The sequence below is a fragment of the Podarcis liolepis genome (assembly GCF_965112155.1).
Source record: "Podarcis liolepis genome assembly, chromosome: 6".
In the NCBI taxonomy this organism is placed as follows: domain Eukaryota; kingdom Metazoa; phylum Chordata; class Lepidosauria; order Squamata; family Lacertidae; genus Podarcis; species Podarcis liolepis.
This window is the reverse complement of record NC_139559.1, coordinates 50,974,968-50,993,945: the sequence shown is the minus strand read 5'-3', so window position 1 is coordinate 50,993,945 and position 18,978 is coordinate 50,974,968. Positions and strand designations below refer to the sequence as shown.

Genomic DNA, 18,978 nt, shown 5'->3' with positions numbered 1-18,978 from the left:
AAAGGCTTAGGAAAGAGATTGGAAGATAAATCATACACAAGCTCCTGTTTCCCCCACGCTTCCACTTCCTGTGGCACACATAAAGAATTCTGGCTGTGCAAAGGTCCCATTGGTCCTTTGTAGCTTTCATTCCCTTAGGGAGCGGGAAGTGGGGCTGAAGGTTAAAATACAATGCTTTGAGATTCAGTATTTGCAGTTTCTTCCTCATGGCAATACAGAAGTGAGTAGAGTGTTTAACAACAACAACTACTACTACTACTACTACTACTACTACCTATTTATTTATTTATTCATTCATTCATTCATTCATTCATTCATTCATTCATACCCTGCCCATCAGGCTGGCTTTCCCCAGCCACTCTGGGAGGCTTCCAGCAAAATATTAAAATACAATAATTCATCAAATATTAAACGCTTCCCTAAATAGGGCTTCCTTCATATGTATTCTAAAAGTCAGATAGTTGTTTATTTCCTTGACATCTGATGGGAGGGTGTTCCACAGGGTGGGCGCCACCACCGAGAAGGCCCTCTGCCTGGTTCCCTGTAACTTGGCTTCTCACAGCGAGGGAACCAGGCAGAAGGCCCCCTGCGCTGGACCTCAGTGTCCATGCAGAGCAATGGGGGTGGAGACGTTCCTTCAGGTATACTAGGCCACTTTTTTAAAATTCCAGGCAGACTTTTTAACTGAATTCTGATTTTATCACTTGTTTTTATTGTATTTTATTGGGTTTCCTGTATACTGCTTAGAAACATGAGTGAGTCAGAGAGGGAGAGGGACAGACTCTTAAGTGACTCAATTTACCTGTATTCCCTTCATTAATTTAATGTGGGGTTTACATGCCATCAGTGGAAGGGGCTAAAAGACGTTGTGGTTTGGATTGGAGCCCAAGTGGGCAAGATACCCCTTTCTCTTTCTCTGCCCTCATGTGACCCTCATTTCTCCTATAGAGGAGAATGCAATGCCTCCTTTTACTCTTGGAACATAGTGTTACCTGTTTTTAGTAAAAACCATACCAGCATAGTGTGTGTCATCGAGGGCTGTCGCAAGGCCAGGGTTGCAGCTAACATCTTTCTGAAGTTTTAGAATGGTGTTAATAGAAATGTCTTAAAGATCTCACAACTCTGGCTGTAAAGAGGGGTACTGATTATGTTATTGAGGCTTGTTAGTAGGGTGAAAAATATGGGTCTGCTCCCCAAGGAATCTAGATTGTAGTAACACTGACTCTCAGCAATGACAATTAGAGCCCAGATGCACATGCTCACGCTAAAAAGGTTTTTCCCCTACACTTGAGGAAACTCTTGCAATGATCCAAGCGTGCTGAGCCCTAAACTTTGAGTTCTGCTCAATCTTGCAAATCTGCTTCTTCTTTTCTTGATTAATATTTTAAAGACTGTTTAGAAATGCTGGCTCAGATTTTGCTACTCTCTTAGATCTCAGCTGCATGTTGTGAGTGCTTAAGATTATAAGCCTGTCCAGCAAGGTGATATCATCATCATCATCAGCATTCTTAATTAGACCCTGACACCTGAGGAATTGCTATTTGTGAGGTAATAAGTAGGAGAATTCTATAGCTCTGAAGGCTCCTGATGTTACCTTTTTCCATTCTTCATTTTTTTTTTGTTTCAGAACTGATAGGTTAGTCCTTAGTACCAACAGATCCTGGGTGTCTGCCATGGTTCTCAAAGCAAGTCACCCTCAAACATGTATTATTCTCATTGATCCCCATTTCCGTCGTATAAGTAGTTGGGCAGTGATTGACAGTACAACATTTGCTCTTTGCTGTATTGTTTTATAACCTGCTCAGAGCTGGGTGCATACAGCTGTCCAAAAAGAAGTTTATACCAATGTCAGTACAGAGACCCAAGGCACAACTCTGTGTTACCATCTAGGTTCCATATATTCTTTTGAATTGATACATTTCTGTTAGTAGAGCTACGGGATCCTTGCTGGGGCTGTGCTTCTTATCTTGTGAGATTGGAGAAACAAGCAATAATAAAGAGAGCAATCCTAGCCAGGAAAAAGTTGAGCTGGGTTAAGATTTCATGGGGGACAGACTTGGCCTGCTTTGGGAATTGGGCTCAGACAGATCCAGGAGACCAAGTAAAACCATGTGGTTGAATCCCAGACTGTTTGCTCTGCCTAATTATCAGAAGCCTCGCATTCGTTCTGCTGGGTGCACATTATGCCTTTATTGTAGTGTAATTATGCCAGCTGCCTATGTTTAGTGCCATAAAAAGGAATAAAGTGCCCATTACCTGCCTAAGGAATTCTTCCTGTGGGTTTTTTTATTTTTATTGCTCCATAGTACACAGTGGGGATAGCTTTGATCAGCCATGCTCCATGTAAAATAGCTAGTGAAGCGCAGGGCCATCAGTCAGGCATTTTGCCGGCGACTGGCCTGCTGACATGCTGGCCCTTCCAGGCTCTCCTGTCTCTGCAGGCACCTTTTGGCTGCCAGCCTGATGGGTGAAGCCAGTGCTCCTTCTGCAGGAGCATCATCCTCAAAGTTACCTAAATTAAGGGTGAAATATATTTGCCATTTGAGAATACTGCTACTTCAGGATGGCTGTCTTAATGTTTATGTCTTACATGCTTGTTTACCCTTCAAGCACTAATCTGAAATTTTCCAAAGTTGTCTTTATAATTGGAGTCAAGACACTTGGACTATCTGGCCCAGTGATAGTGGGTCTTCAAGTAGACACCTGCTACCAAAAACCTTTAAAATGAAGATGCCAGGGATCCTATGTATTTTTCTCTGTGAAGAAGGGCAAGATTTATAGTTCAAAGTGCATCTGGAGAAGCAGGACCCATAAAGAATGGGTAGTGGGAAGGAGGGTTGAGCATGGATTTCCTGTGTAACCCATAGAATGGAAAGTGAACTGTTCAGTTGTGAAGAACTTAAGTAAAAACCTTGGCACTTTGTTAGTTTATCAGCAACTTTGAATGGCATGTAGGGAATTCTGCATCCAGCTACTTCTGAATGCCATACATTTATATATGCATTTATTTTTAGGCAGATATATGCCACTTTTGAGTCTCAGCATTTTAATGACATTACACCCCCAAATCCCCGGATGAACTTGCTCAGTAGTTTCCAATAGAACCTGGAGTGGAACCCTGCCGTAAATGCCACGGGGCAGAGTAGTAGTCCCTCAATATCACTTTCTGGAAATGGCCACCTAGGTATGGATGGAACCACTGTGGCCCAGTGTCCCCAGTGCACATCTCATGTAGCCAAGCAAGAAGGATATCGTGGCTGATAGTGCTGAAAGCTACAAAAAGTACCAGGAGGGTTGTTTATTTAAAGCACTTTTATTCTCCTCTTCACCCTTTTGGATTTCAGGGCACTGCACAATCAATACTCATAGCAAAATACAATAATAAAACAATGAATAAAATTTACAAAATTCATTTCCAGCAGTTAAAAATGCATGATTCAGCAAAAACATTTTTGCCTGGTGCCAAAAAATGTAAATGTTGGCTCCAGGTAGAATATTATGTGGGCTGTAGTGCTAAAAAAAGCTCTTCTCTCTTCTTGTAAAGAAGGCACATGAAGGTGAGCTTCACTTCTAAATGCCAAAACTGGGCTGGAATCATTGTCATCCCAAACTGTCTGGAGTTACTGAATTGTATAAATTGTTTTGGTGAATTTGTTGCTGTTGCTTGTTTTATTTATATGGTATTGTGTTTGATAGAGTGATTGCAATGTGTTTGTTTTGATGGTACTGTGAATATTGTGAGCCGCTTTGAGTTCAGTATTTGTTTTGGGGAAAACATAATATAATGTTAAATCAAATCAGATCCACTGAGACTGTCACTCACTATTACCCATGCTGGCTATGTTCTGCTGTTTCACTCAGGATCTTCTTGGAGGCTTCCCATAGGCACCTGGTTGGCCACTGTGAGAGCAGGATACTGGAGAAGATGAGCTTCCTGGAATCAGGGGGACTCTTCTTATGTTATTGTCTGAGTACCTTGTCCCAAAAGGGAATATTTATGATTAACTTATAACTGAAATCATACTGAGAGGCCTAGAGGGGATTTTTTCAAGAGTGGCCTTATGACCCTCTCTTTTAATGCGGCTGAGACACTTATAACTTCCTGGATACAGCTGGCCAATCCTCTACCATTTGATGTTAAAATCTCGGAGGGGCAAGGGGCAAGCAAACAGGTTAATTGCAGTTCTCCAAGCACCTTGTCAACAACATTGATCCTCCACAACTGAAAACAAGACTAGATGGTGCTCTGGGTGTATTCACTCATGGACTTGCACATAAAGCAGAGATCAGGTTGAAATGCATACAAGCATTTTTAACTTCAAAATGCGTGGTACGCATGTCACAGCTGGCTTCCAGGGATCTATCATGTTATCTTGTGGGTCAGATTGGCAAAGACCTTGCAGCACCTGGAAAAAAATCTGTTAGCACTATTTAGCATTATAGAACACCGGCTGTCCTTCTCAAAATGTTGATGGTGTTGCCTCTAAAGTGAACTTGGGGATAGTAGGAGCAGTTGAAGGAGATTCCACAAGATTTCTTCTGCTTTTCTAGATTCTATAGGATGGAAGAGTGTATACAAAATTCCACATTGGAACAGGATTGTGTTTACTCAGTAAAATCTTGCTGGCATAACTTAATCTTTCTGAGCTTTAGTTGAAAAAGAATGTAGCACAACAAATTCAGAAAGGATAGTTGGTATCTGTATCCTTGATAAAACAAACAAACAGCACGCTTTGAGAGAGGTTGCTTTCTACAATCAGTGTGATTTAAGCCAGAACAATTGCTTAATCAAACAATTCTAGCCAACAGATTTTATATTTTAAGAGTTACTAAAGTGGAATTTTGCCATTAACAGGAAATGTACCAGATTCTTGTACGAAATTTGCAGATTCTTAAGACGTACTTGATTGTGGATGTGGGTTGAGAGGGTCAGTGCAGCATTGTCCTGGACTTGAGTTCAACTCACATTTATTGTGTCATAACAAAGCTGCCAGAAGTCAGTTGAGTAGCGGTGTGGTTAATATGGGTTTTGTTGTGAAATGGACACGTACTGAAGCAGCTGGACTGCTGATTTGGGGCCTTGTCAAATATTGTGGCTCTTTATTTGCCTTTCTAGGGATTAAGCAGTGCTTAATCATGTAGCTTCTTCATGGCCTACAGGCAGCGTGGCTGCATAAATTTGTTTACTCTCCAGCTAGGCAATTGGTTCCCCCCTTTACTTGTGGATCCTTACATATTGCTTTCCTTCTCTAATGGCCTTCCACCTACACATGCTCATTTCTTTTCATCAGGTGTTCCTTGAAGTGGCCTTCACACTTTTCCAGTCTTGCAGCAGGCAGGTGTGTCTGCATAAGATGGACTTGCCTGTGCTGGCGTTGCCCCCAGCTTCATTGCTTCTGTGTGTACTGTCTGCACCAGAGAGGTGTAACTGCTTGGCTGAGGAAGAATCTGAGGGGCTTTGGATGGCAATAATTGATTAAGAGGGTAATTGCCCTGAAAATTCAGATTGATCAGAAGGGGAAAATGATAACTTGTGTAACCATTTAAAGCAATGTGATGTCAATAAGGGAAGTTAAGACAGAACATGTGGAGAGTAGGGAGAAATGAATGTATGTAAAGCTTGAGAGAGAAGAGGGAGCCATGCTTCTTGGGAGTGTCTTGTCACTGACCCTGGGCTACTTGGGATTCAATCACTTTTATCTTTCCCTCCCTCTTTCAATCCAAATGCCTTTTCATATTAGAAAATTACAATCTGCTCTGCTCATGCAAGATTTATTAGCTCTGCTGAGCAATAGCGCAAGAGGTAAATGATGGCACGTTCCATGCAATTTTTTTTCTGGGTGAGATACAATGAGCAACTTGCAATTTTGTAAGGGTTCTTCCATGGATGTGCCCAAGGAGGGCGAGCGAGTTTAGTTCTCCTTGGTCAGCAGTAACTGGACCAACTGTCTTGTATTTGCTGATATTCTATTATTAATAGAACTTCTCTTACCTATTTGTCTTTGAATTAAACACTGCTCAGATTATTCTGTATTACCTAGTTTCAAATACTTGCTGATATTTTCACTATGTTCCCATACAAATTTCCATAGCTTTCCAGTGCAGAAAGAAATTAAATAGTGCACATAACCTTTTGACTTCCCTAGTCCTTCCCAATCCAGGTGTTCCAAGTGTTTTGCATTTGTTAATATTAGAAGCAACCTTTATAGCAAGGGAGCTAAAACTGATATTAAATATTTCCCACTGAGACTCGGAAAGTTTAAGGATAGATTTAGGAGTAGAACTCTAGTCCTCTGATGCCTATACTTGGGCTTTATAGATTGAGTGGATTTGAAAGTTGCGCTAAGGAGATTGCTCTGCCAGTGCAAGCATTGCCGTTCCATCAGGCAAGCAAACTCACCTGCCTTTCTTCTTTGCTTGCACTGTTCTGGGTGTTCTCCTGACCCCCAAGAGCTATGAGGGGAGAGGGGGAACCCCATTGTGCAGGCTCCCGGTAGTGTAATTATTTAGTTGAATCCACCCCATTATCTTCTCCTTATTAAATCACATGGTATATTTGCTAGACTTTTTTTTAAGAGACCGGGCAGACTAATGACTTGGCTGAATGAGTGAGAAATATGATATCCCTCTGCCCCACTGGACCATATTCCTGGCCACACATTATGCTTTCATTTCATCCTAAGAAATTTGAATTCCACCCAGTGACTAAATGGTGCTAGTTGGCATGAAATAAACTTATTTTCATACTGATTGCAAGATTTTGGTTTTTGCAGAATTCCAACTGTATGAAAGGAATTGGTGGTGGTGGTGGAGGGTAAGAAATGAGGTGAAGCTGGGGATAATTATGTGGTAGGACAGCCAAGGAACATATGAGAAAAGACAACGAGATTGTACATGGCAGGAGCCTTGCCTTCTTACCATTCAGAGCCTTTTGCAATAGTATTTTTGCATTTTTTCTCTTCACCATGATGGCTACCAATGCGTTGCTCTTAAAATTAGCCTTGTTCCAAAATTTAGGTTCTTTATGCTGTGTGTTTGTATAGGTTCAGTATACACACAATGCTCACTACTCCCAATAATTTATGTTGGCTATTTCTTGTGGGGTAGACACCAACTGGTTGCATACTTCATTTGTTATTTAACAGGCAACTGAGAGTGGACTATATATTTATGTTGAATTATACTTTCCATGGATTGTCACCATGTGAATTATGCAAGCTAACTTCTTCTTGTTAGTTTTATTGGATTTCTTGCTCAAGTGTCACCATAAGGTTCCAGGGCAGATTATAACAATATAAATATACTATATTAAAATAAGTTAAACAATGTACATATATGGTGGGTGTCAAAGGCCAGAGTAAATATGTGTGTGTTTAGCATATGAGAAAGGCAATATAGTGGAGAGGGAATGCCATGAAAAATGCCCTCTCCCAGGGCACCTCCACTTCAACTTCTGAGACATGCCCCCCCCCCCCCGCCGCCAACCTTAACACCCAGGAGGGCCTGTAGGGAAGGAGGTAGTCTTTCAGGTATTTGGGGCCTACATTGTTAGTTGTCATAGCAATGTGCTGGTCAAAGTTCAAAGTTGGAGTTAACTCTTTATTAACAGAAACATGATCTCACAGATCTGGCTGAGTGTCAGGCCTCATGAGCACAGCAGCTCATTCATGGTGGTCTCACTCTATGAAAATCAGTTGCCAAGGCTGTAAGTCCCCACCTCCTCACAGCCTATGAGTCCACTCCATTCCAGGGCTTTCCCCAAGCAATCAAAGACTGCTCCTGTGTGCAGCCAACCTCTCCTCAACACTTTTCATGTCTCTTCTGGTTCTGGAAGACAAGTGGTGAGGGGAAATAGTTGCAGCAGGAGGCAGAGACACTCATGACTCTTCACCAGCCTGACTCATCTCTGCCTCTTGGCCTCCCTCTTTCCACTTGCCTGCTTCAGCTTCAGCTTCTGCCTCTGATTCTTGACTTCTCTCTGCCACAGACTCTCCCAGCTCACTAAGCCTTGTTACCCTTCAGCTCCCGACACTACTTCTTCCCAGTCTTCTCCCTCCAATCACTCACTGTCATCCCACCACCACTCTCCGGGCTCTGAGCCTCCTCCTCCCCTTGGTGGTACCCTGCCTGGTTCCTCCCACCATTCCTCTGTGTCCAACCCGTCTATGACATTTGTTGTCTGAAAATATTCACATTCCTCCTCCCTGCTGTTGCTTTGACAGCCTCACTGACCCCAAGCTATACGAGGATAAGGTGCAGCAGCAATTGTGTCATTTTAAAATCAAGTTAGCTACAGCAGCCAGCTTTTGCTGCCGCCTTTATGGTTTGCAGACTCAACAGACATCCCCAGAGTTGCACATGACTCATTGCCTATCAAACCAAAGCCACTAGAATTGCAGCCCAGTCACCTTCCTTTAAGCAATGGGGTGGGGTGGGGAAGTTTCTCTCACCTTTGGGGGAAGCGCTTTTTGCCTGTTGTGGAGTGAGGCATTGACCCCTCCCTTTCCTCCAGTCCTCTGTACTGGGCTGGGATTTGGGTTGCAGGGTTCAGAGATATTCTTACTGCTTTGGGGTGTCTCCCAGCTTGGTGCAAAGGGAGAAGTCCACTGCTCTTTACTCATAGATCCTTTTGTGTATGGCAGAAAACTCAGGGGAGTCGTAGGGCTGGGAATGGTCACTAATAATGTCAGCCAAGATTTGTGGACTACTGCTTCAGAGCCTGAATGAACTGTGGAAATCAGACACGTATTCCCCACATCTCTGCTTCCCTGCCGGCACATTTTTCTGTAACATATGAAGCCATTCTGAGCTTGCAGGTTTTCAAGTAGCAGGTGTTCATGTCACCATGACTGTGGGTACCACTTAGTCACACAATTTCACCTCTTGGACTCCCACCAAAGCATGAGAGGAGTTTAGGTTACTGGAGTTCTTTCCTGGGGCAGATTATGTGTTAATGGGGCCTTTGTGGTACTTCTGGTTTTGATGCAGTTTTTCAGTTTAGAGCTTCCAGTAGGCACTCTTTAACTTTTTCAAGACCTGTGCTAAGGTTCTTCCCCCGCTTCCCCCCTTTCTGTACGCGCTGCCATGTTCTGCTATAGTAGGCAAAGCAGATAGGCCAACCGCTGGAAACACGTTCCAGGAATCACGTCAGCTGTCATTACTTACATTACCTTGATTGGGAACAGTCAGTTATGTCACCGTCTATCATCACACCTCTCATGGGAGACATTGGCAGAGGAGGAGAGGAAAAAAGGGATTATAGAGCATTTGTCTGGGTGCTCAGCCAATCCCAACACGCTGCTAGTGGAACATCAGTCATCAGGCAGCTTGAAGTGAGGGTACCTTGTATGATAGATCATCCCATGTGAGAGGGAGGCTTCTGAGACTGTTCTAATGCAGATTCCTCAGAGAAAGCCAGTGGTGTTTCCATAGACATTAGTATAATAATTGATATTTTGAACAAATTACAAAGGAGAGTGTAATATTTTGTTTTGGGATTGTATTTTTTCTGGGCTAGTAGCTGTATATGGTCATCTTTTCACTGGCTTAAACTACTTATATCTGGTTTTTTTTTTATTGGAGAGAGGCGCCCTCCCCCATTTGTTCTGGAGCTTTCTCTCAGAAAACCTGCTCTTTAAAGCTCAAACTCGAATTGAGGTTTGCTCTAATTGAGTGCTAAAGAGCAAGGCAAAAACAGACAGAAAAACATACAAACAAGCTTGGGGCAGAAACAAACAAAGGCTCGGACTCAGAGTTTTTAAGCATGGGCCTGTGCCTGAAAAGAGTGGGGCAAAAGCTAAGTGTAGGTTAGCCCTATGTTTCTCCAAATCAGTGCCTTATGAAATCCCCCTGTTTCTCCTAAGGAGATTTGTAACCTCCAGTGATAATTCAAAGGGTTAAAGGTTTTGTATGGGAACAAAAGGAGTCCCCCAGATATACCTGGCAATGAAGAACTGGAAAAAATGGGAACATTTCCCAAAGCTGGCTCCCCAGATACCTTTGGGAAGCTCACAGTGCTGGTCAGAGAGGATTGGGTATGGAAGATGTCTTTGAAAATCTCTCATGCTCAGAGCAGCTACACTTACCTGGCGAGATACCATTTTAGAGACCAAAGTTCATCTTCTGAGCAAAAAGGAGCATTCTGTTTCAAGAGTGTTTCTAGTGAGTAAATACGTCCTATAAAATGTTCTGAATGCCTCTCTCTGTTAAGCAGAGGGGGAAGTGGTGCGGGTATGTGGAGTTAGCATGGCCTTTGGAGTAAATGGAAGGTTTGGTGAGTGTGCCTGTGTGTTCTGTTCTTTTCTTCTCTTGGTCAACTGTGGCTGGAGATAAGAGTTTCCCATTTGAAGTTCAGAAAGAAAAAGAAATCTATTGTTAGAAGAGACTTTCTTTTTTGACTTGATTATCTATCTCCAGTGATACAGAGGAGGAAAAGATTTATTCTGATAAAGGCAGCATTTAAAAAGAAAAATCAACCCGCATGTGAGTGTTGCTATTCTCTGTACTTCAAAGCTTGAAGTAATATAGAATAGTTTTTTAAAAGCCACCCTAGCCTTCTGTGGGGGATTTTTTTATTTTATTTTTTGGAAGCGGCAGTATCTGAAAGGGGGCAGTATCCTGCCTCAACATTTAACATGGCATTAAAATCCACCTGTGGTAGATGTGATTTGGCACATGCTGTGTTAGCTCTGTACCACATGATGCATGAAGCAGTGCACCCCCAAGGTCCTTGCAGACAGAGGGAGGTTAGGCACAGGATCGAGATGAGGCTTTTTGAGGGATTTAAGCAGGGGCAGGATAGTTAATGGGATGAGATATGAAAGACTATTAAAACATCAGTGGAGCAGTGCATAATATAAGAACAATCTTTTGGGGGTCAAACCAATGGCCCATCTAGCCCAGTATTATAGCTGTATTATTTCTAACAGTGTCCAGTTCCAGATGCTTTAGAGTAGGCATATAACATCACAGTTTACTGCGTAGAGAGTACTCTAGTCAATGTCAATGGTTTCCATCTTTTTTCCAGGGGAAAGTGGTTTGGGCACCATCTCAGCAAGAGGATATATATGCCTTAATGATCTTAATTAACAGGGAGAGAACAGGAAAGGAATTGAACCTTCAGTGGAAAGACTTATTTGCCTACACCTTAACTATGCATAACACATTACAACCTTAATTTTTCCTGACATTAATTTTAGGATATATTCTATTATTTCTTCTCTTCCTTCCCGCAATTTCCCTTATTTGCACAAGGGGAAACTGAAGGTGAGAGAGAAAGCAGTCCTCGTTGGGTTGTTTTTTGGGGCCCTTACGTATGTTTTTAAACCTCTTGTTAAAGCCATCTATATTTTCAAACCTCAGAGTTCCCCCTAGTGTGCTGACTCCTCTTTCTTGTTTCTCATTGGCAAAGCTAGTCACTTGCTTACTAGTTGGTATTGGGTTGGTTCTGGTCAAATAGACCCAGGTATATAAATATCAAATCCAATAGATAATCACTTGCCATGGGTAACCAATTGCAAGGCTTGTGTGAATGCAGTTGAACCTGAGCAAAGTAGCCCAGCAATACCAGACCATCAGGATATTATACTTCCTGCACTGAGCCCCACAGACTTTATTCCTTTAGTATTTCTTAGATGCTTTCTTATTTATTAATATTACAAAATGAAGGCACTATTTTTCATGAATCCTAGCTGCTTGGAATAGCCTCTTCAATATTCTGTCCTCTTGGAGTGCCCTATTCTGACAGAAGGAGACAAGTAACAACCAGTGTTTGTGCATTAGAGGGATGTAATCATTCTGACGTCAGCTGCTTGGGCTTCACGCAGGCACTGTCTCCTCTGCTGGGGCCCTTCCATGCTGATGCTTGGCATCCCTTCTTATCTGGTCCTTTGCTACCAGAAAGAGACCACCTGAAACATCAGTTTCCTCAAGTTCTGGGCTTCCAACACATCTTCATCCTGACCTGTGGCATCCTGTGCTAGGCTACGCAGGGCCGCGAACGACTGGCTGGTTGTGCAAAAGAAAAAGCGAGCATGCGCTGGAAATCTTCCCTTAAAGGGAGCAGATTGGGAAGCTGCAATAGAAACCAACAAACTTATTACCACTTACGACCTAAAGCGAAGCTGGAAGTGAAAAGGATTCCAGCCAAACACCCGGCTGGCAGTTGCTGCTAACGAGCCCTCTCTCTTTTGAGCAATGTTTTACATTCTCTAAAGCTCTGCTGAGCCGGCTCTCGTTGAGGTTCTGTTAAGGTAGATGGCAGAGTCAGGTCAGATATCTTTTCTTTTCTTTTCTCTTTCTTTCTTCGCTTTTTTTTTCTCCTTTCCCCTTTCTTGGTTCTCTTTATTATCTGGAGTTGCTCTGGCTCTCTCCCTCACTTCTGTTTCTCCTTTTGTTCTCTCTTTGTCTATTTATCACACTGTGAAGGTTGAAAGAGATGTTATTAATCTGGGGGAATGAAGGCAGGATTAGTGGTATGAATCGGATTTTGAGAGGTGTAATGATAGAAAGACTCGCTCTGCTGGCGGGCTGCATGAGTTTGATAAATGGAGAGCACTCCAAACTGACTCTCGCATTCCTCCGCACTGCGCGCTTTGCCCGCTGGGGCGTGCCATGCTCTCAGATCTGCCAGCCATCCCACGCCGCTCCTACCTGAACCAGAGCAAAAAGCCAAGGGTAAATCAGAGACAAATATCTCCCCATTGCACTTAAAGAGATCATTTCTTTCAACAGCTTTTTTCAAACAGAGCCCTGTCAAGTTCTTGGACAGCCTTGTGCAGAGGTAGGATCCTTCCTGGGATTGTGGCTGTGGTCATGGCTGCCCCAGCAATGCGAGCTGCAGTGGAGAGATTGCTGGAATGTGTGTTCTGGGCACAGAGCAATGGGGAAAGCCAAAGAAAGCTCTGTGTTGGCATGTTAGTAATGCGTGACTGTGATGGTGTGTTTCAGCTTTCAAACTGGAATGTATCTGGAAAGGTTTGGACCTTTTGGACATGCCGTGGGTTCCTTGTTTAAATGTTTGGGGAGAGATAGCAAGGAAGGAGACAGAGCTAAACTTGGAATGGTGCATCAATGGTGGTTTGGCTGATTACCTACTGGTTATATGGTGTGCTTTCTAAGTGGGACTGGAGAGTAAGATCATTACAAGTCTAACAGTGGCTATTGGTTTGCGATTCCATTCCAGCTGCAGCTTCTCCACTTATGCTTATCTCCTAGTGGTGAGTTTTCAGTATTGCACACTCATGTTGGTTTACACATGCGAAAACCAGTCCTCTTCCTCCAGCTTTTGCCAGTACAGTCGTAACTTGTACATTTCGGCTCCCGAACGATCGAAAACCAGAAGTGAGTGTTCTGGTTTCCAAACGTTCTTTTGGAAGCCGAACATCCAACGGAACTTCCGCGGCTTCTGATTGGCTGCAGGAGCCACACTTTGGAAGTCGAACGCTTCAGAAGTCGAACAGACTTCTGGAATGGTTTGATTTCCAAGGTACGACTGTATTATTCTGCCCCCCCCCATTGAAGCTGTGCAGATTCACTGTGGTAGTGACACAGTCAATGTTCAACTGCCCATGAAAAGCAGTGCTGTCTGGAAGTACGCTTAAAGTATGAGATCTTTCTCTCTTTAGTTTAACTGTGAATCTAAAGTGTCAATGCCACTATAGCTGATTTAATAAAGTATTCCCCCCTTCATCCATGCTGCATCATGGTGTTATCCCATGCCATTGGGAAGTGATGTGAATGTTGCAACTGTGTGGGACTGATTCCCTAGGTATATAGCACCTAATTGCTTCCCTGATGGGAGTGTGGGCAATGGTCTGGTGAGAGTGTTCCATTATATTGTCAATCTCTCCTTCCCCACAATGCCCCCCCCCCTGTGGTTGCAGTATTCACACACTCTCCAGTGGTGTGGGATTGTATCATGTACAAGAGCTTCTATTCTAAATTATGAGTGTGATAAGGAGGCCTTCTGCTGATCCTTTGAACAGCTTGAGTATTTAAAATTTGTATGCTGTCGTGCTGGCTGAAGACCCACACAGGAACATTTCCCTCCATGTGCCTGACTCATATAGACAAAGCTATGTGTGTTCTGCATGACTATGGCTATATGGAAGAAACTCAGAATCCAGAATTCTCAGACTCTGTTTTATTTTATTTTTCATGTCACTAGTCCTTAAAGGTAAAAAAGGTAAAGGTAAAGGTACCCCTGCCCGTACGGGCCAGTCGTGTCCGACTCTAGGGTTGTGCGCCCATCTCACTTAAGAGGCCGGGGGCCAGCGCTGTCCGGAGACACTTCCGGGTCACGTGGCCAGCGTGACGAAGCTGCTCTGGCGAGCCAGCACCAGCGCAGCACACGGAAACGCCGTTTACCTTCCCGCTATAAAGCGATACCTATTTATCTACTTGCACTTAGGAGTGCTTTTGAACTGCTAGGTGGGCAGGAGCTGGGACCGAAAGACGGGAGCTCACCCCGCCACGGGGATTCGAACCGCCGACCATGTGATCGGCAAGTCCTAGGCACTGAGGTTTTACCCACAGCGCCACCCCGTCCCTCACTAGTCCTTGGGGATGCATAAATAAGCTAGAAAACAAATGGTCAGTAACTCATCTCAGAAATTAAGCATTTTTAAAGAAGAAAAATATTCTTCTCACACTATTCATAGGGATATGACAGTGTTATGCAAAATATCAAACCCCACTTGCTTCACCCCAGATTAGCAAAGGGCCTATTCAATACATCCCTGTTTTGCATGCGGTTAGAGTACACACAGTTTCCTACCAAGGTTTTCCCCCTGCAAGTGATAGAAGAAAACTGACCAGGTTGACTTTGCATGGAAGTTGGTGAAGAGGGCATGGAATAGATCTTTATAAAACTGGGTTCAAGGAATAACCTGAATTCCATTTAGGTCGGGTCAAACATTGATGGACAGGAGTTTCAGCTTTATATAAGTTGTTTCCAAGTCTTGACCAACTTCATTATTGTTAGTTGGTCACATGTGGAGTAGGGTGGAATTGGGTTGATGTGAGTGATTTCAAACTTAGGGAAAACAAAATGGTTTCTTGCAGGATCTTCTCTGAAAGTCTCCCTTTAACAGCAAAACAATGGACATTCCCCTCCCCAGTAGTACCACACCATCCTGCATTTGCTGCTTCTGATTCTCAAGGCAGAGTTAATGAGGCATGCCCACTATTAAAAAGATTGTACTTCAAGGAGGCAAACTTTTACTGAAAATTAAATAAATGCTCTATCAGTGTAGCAAGTGTGGTGTCCACATCAAATTCTACCTAGAAATAAAATCCAAAATACACATTAGGTCAATAGGTTTTGTAGGTCAACCAATGTTTTGTAGTTCTCCAGAAACCTTCATTAGGCTAGATCAAGAGCAGAGAACGTATGGCCCTCCAGATGCTCTGCCAGCATGGCCAATGGTCAGGAATGATGGGAGTTGTAGTCCAATGATATCAGGAATGCCATAGTTTTTCCAGTCCTGTGTTAGATGCTAAGGTACTCAGTTTGGGAGAGTTGGGGAAAGAAGAGGAAAACAAGATTGTTAAGCAAGTTATCCATATTTGCATCTGGTTGGAGTCTTAAGAGATGGAGTGTGGGAGGAGTTCCCTCAAAGTTATTTCATAGTTTATAAAGTCTTGAACACCTTGAAACCAGTTTACTTGTGGGATTTCTTTAGACTATCGATGGATTCAATCTGTGAAACTGGCACTGTTGCAGGTGCCACAGGCAAGGTAGCTGTTTTGGCCTATAGGAGAAAATTCAAAATCTTTATTAGAGCAATACCTTTGTTACAACAACCTGAATATCTTACAAAACAGTGTGCACACATTTGAACCACCTCTCCAACTCTTCATCAGATGACATTCAATAAAAGCAAAGAGGGCAGGGACCAAGAAAAAAAGTATGGAGCTGGATTGACATATGCGACTTGAATATTTTTTCCAGCACTTATTGTATGTAAAAGATTTGTATGGGTAAGCAGAATGGTCTCCCTTTTGCCTGCTTTAACTGAAAGTACAAAGTAATGAAGCATTTCCTGATTGCGTTGTTCTTCTTTACTTACAGTTGCTGTTTCTCCCTTATGTACGGATGCAGGTTCTCTTCAGTCATGATTGCAAAGGGAAATGTTTCTGTGAAATTGGGTTGTTACACAAGGGCAACCAGGATCAGTTCTTGTAAAGTGCTGCTGTGGTCACAGAAATGGCTATGGCTTTATTAATGTTTACCCTGGCTCACAATGCATTCCACTCTTGCTGCATTCTGAGGATAGGCCATAGTCCCCCATATACAGGGGAAGCTGCTCCTGTGGACTGTCCCCTGACAGAGTATGTTCCTGTCACTGAACCCTTTTCACAGGCAATGTCAAGGTGGTGCTAATAACGGTCGGTAAAGTGGATCCTTGTAGTGTTGACTGAGATACTGTGCTTGTTGACTTGTAATCTACAGGTTCTGTTCTCCTAGTGCCAGGAACTGCTGATGAGATGAAATGTACTGTGATTGACACAGTGCAAGGCTTTCATAGGCCCCTTGTCACATGGTTTTCGCATGGTGAGTTGCCTGTGTGCACATTACACAAAAATGGTTCCACCTCAGAGATGGCTAATTGTCTTGTCTGACAATCTCAGAGAGGAGGATTTTTACAAGGGATGTTCTCTTTGTACTGGATGTGTATATATGCGGGTCTTCAAACAAGAATTGTATCAAAGCTGAAGTGATTTAGGCCCAAAAGAGGGTTGTACCTCATTGGTCACTAACTAGGGTTGGCCTTAGATCTGACCTCAGAATAAAGCAGCTTCCTGGATTCACACACTGAATGTACAGATATGTTAAGACCAATAGTATGACCAATAGTTTTTTTCCTGAGGGTACGCATACCCCTAAACATTTTGTGAATCTTTGTTCTTTTGTCCATTTACCATATTTATTTTTCCCAATTTGAACTATAAAATGGTGATTTTCTTGAGTCAAATTGAGAGTACCCCTAAACATTTTTTTAGGGGGAAAAGCACTGGGTATGACCATACTATACAGTCCAAAATCTGGCCCATGATTCTGTTCCTGAGAAACAAAACTTGTTTTTTATTTTATTTAAATTTGGTTTGTAGCCTCCCATGGTGGAGAGAAACTGCTTTTCCCTGCTTCCAGACAGAAGGCTAGCAGTTTCTATCTCACTGAGGCAAGAGTCGTCTTGTCAGTGTGACAAGCTTCATACTTCTTGGGAGAGATTCTCAGGAATTGTGACTCAGCTGGGCTTCCCTGATAGTATTCTGTTCCCTTCGCCAGCAATGGAGTGGGGCATCTTCTATTCCTTGTTACCGTTTGACACAATTGAGTTGTAGGCATAGCTCCCCACTTGCATGGCATCCAGTAGGGGCGATTTGCAAAAGGATGCAGGAAGTCAAGAGCAGAGTGTGGCAGGAGCTCTGCAAATATGTTCCAACTTATTCTTCCTCTTTCGACTTTACAGGTTGAATTGGTTCAGGGCAGCAGAAATAAATGAGAAGAGAAATGATCAGTCAGATATTCCTGAAATCCCATCTTTAAGAGCTAAGTGCATGGCTGCAACTTTAAGGCAGGTAATGAGGCTCTCTCAGATCAGCTCATGAGTGGAAACTGCTAGATTGATCAGGCTGCAAATGGGATAAATGTAAAAGCTCTATTGCAGCCAGAGAGTAGCCTTCTCTCCCTCAGGTAACTTTTGAATACCTTGCCCTCTTCCAGGCAAGCTAGGAATATGCCTCCCAAATAACACTATTCTCCTCAAGTCTCCCCAGTTTGGATTTGGAACCACATAATCCCTGTATTTCTCTCTGTACATCTTACAGCCATCTTGACTTTAGGAGTGTGCAGCTTGGGCACTCAGCTTGCTCTCCAAAACTATGATTTCCTGCTTGTAGAATGGATCAATTGGCCCACTGAGCAAACAGTTCCCATGTAAATAAAGCACTGATCCACGGTTTAAGGACGAGTTCCAACAAAATCATTGGAGGAAGGCAGTAGGTTGCCCTCTTCTGGAGGGTATGATATGCTGTAATCTGAATTAATTTTGACACTTGCGTTCCCCACCCTTTTAGTCACATAAAAGTCGAATCAGGTTGATCTTTAGTTTTACCATAGGCAGGTAAGGGAGGAGAATACTGGCTGCTGAGCAGATCTGTACTGGTTGGGGACACAGAGGGTCACTATCTGCTGTGCTTCTTCCTTACCTAAACCTAAGATTTAATCGTGATAGCCACTAACGATGATTTCAGTCTGAAACACACAGTGGTAGCATTGCTGCTCATCTCTTTTCTCCCTCATCATTGACTTGTCTGTCTTCATTCTAGAAGACACAAGAGGCAAAAATAATCATCATCACCTCATACTTAGTGCGTTCTTGCTCTTCCCATCCAGTGCCTGACAGTTGCCTCGTGAGCCTAAGATGTCCAGTCCCTGCCCTCCTGGCATCCTATGGGCTTTTTGTATGCAGCATAGGACATAATGAGCACAGTAACGGAGATTTCCAGATCTTTTGTTGTTAATTATTGAGATGTAATAACATGATTAGCACACTATAAAAAAATCACTGATATGATTACCATGGATTTAATATCACATGATATATTATTACGTCGTTATGTGTTGACAGATGTAATTGAAATACGCTTATTGGAGCTGAGGGTTGTATTTCATTCAATCACCTGAGGCACCTCAGGGGAGAAGCAGAGATGGCTAAAAATCAGCAGAGGAAGAAGAAATTGTAGTGTCAACAAAGATTTTTGCAACCTTGTTTGTGTCCTGGGCAACTGGTTCTTTGGTCTCTTTCATTTCCCCCATTTCTCTTAGCTCTGTTAAGAAATTATGAGTAGAGATAGTGCGCTCCGCTTGTGCATTTAGGTGAGCTGCAACTAAACAGGTGAAATATTGTCTCCCCCACCCTTGCAAAAATTGCCCTTAGAGCAATGCTAACTGCCATAGGTAATATTGGCAGA

At 43.0% G+C, this 18,978-nt stretch overlaps 1 protein-coding gene and 1 long non-coding RNA gene across 7 annotated transcripts in view; both read left to right on the top strand.

Moving 5' to 3' along the window:
* Window positions 1–18,978, top strand: part of ERI3 (ERI1 exoribonuclease family member 3) — a 204,508-nt gene that overhangs the window by 88,471 nt on the left and 97,059 nt on the right. The window lies entirely within an intron of this gene.
* LOC310709745 overlaps window positions 16,294–18,978 on the top strand; it is a 30,436-nt gene continuing 27,751 nt past the window's right edge. The window contains exons 1-2 of the long non-coding RNA XR_014527668.1: window positions 16,294–16,555; window positions 17,475–17,583. This is a non-coding gene — a long non-coding RNA (uncharacterized lncRNA). The remainder of the gene's footprint in view (window positions 16,556–17,474; window positions 17,584–18,978) is intronic.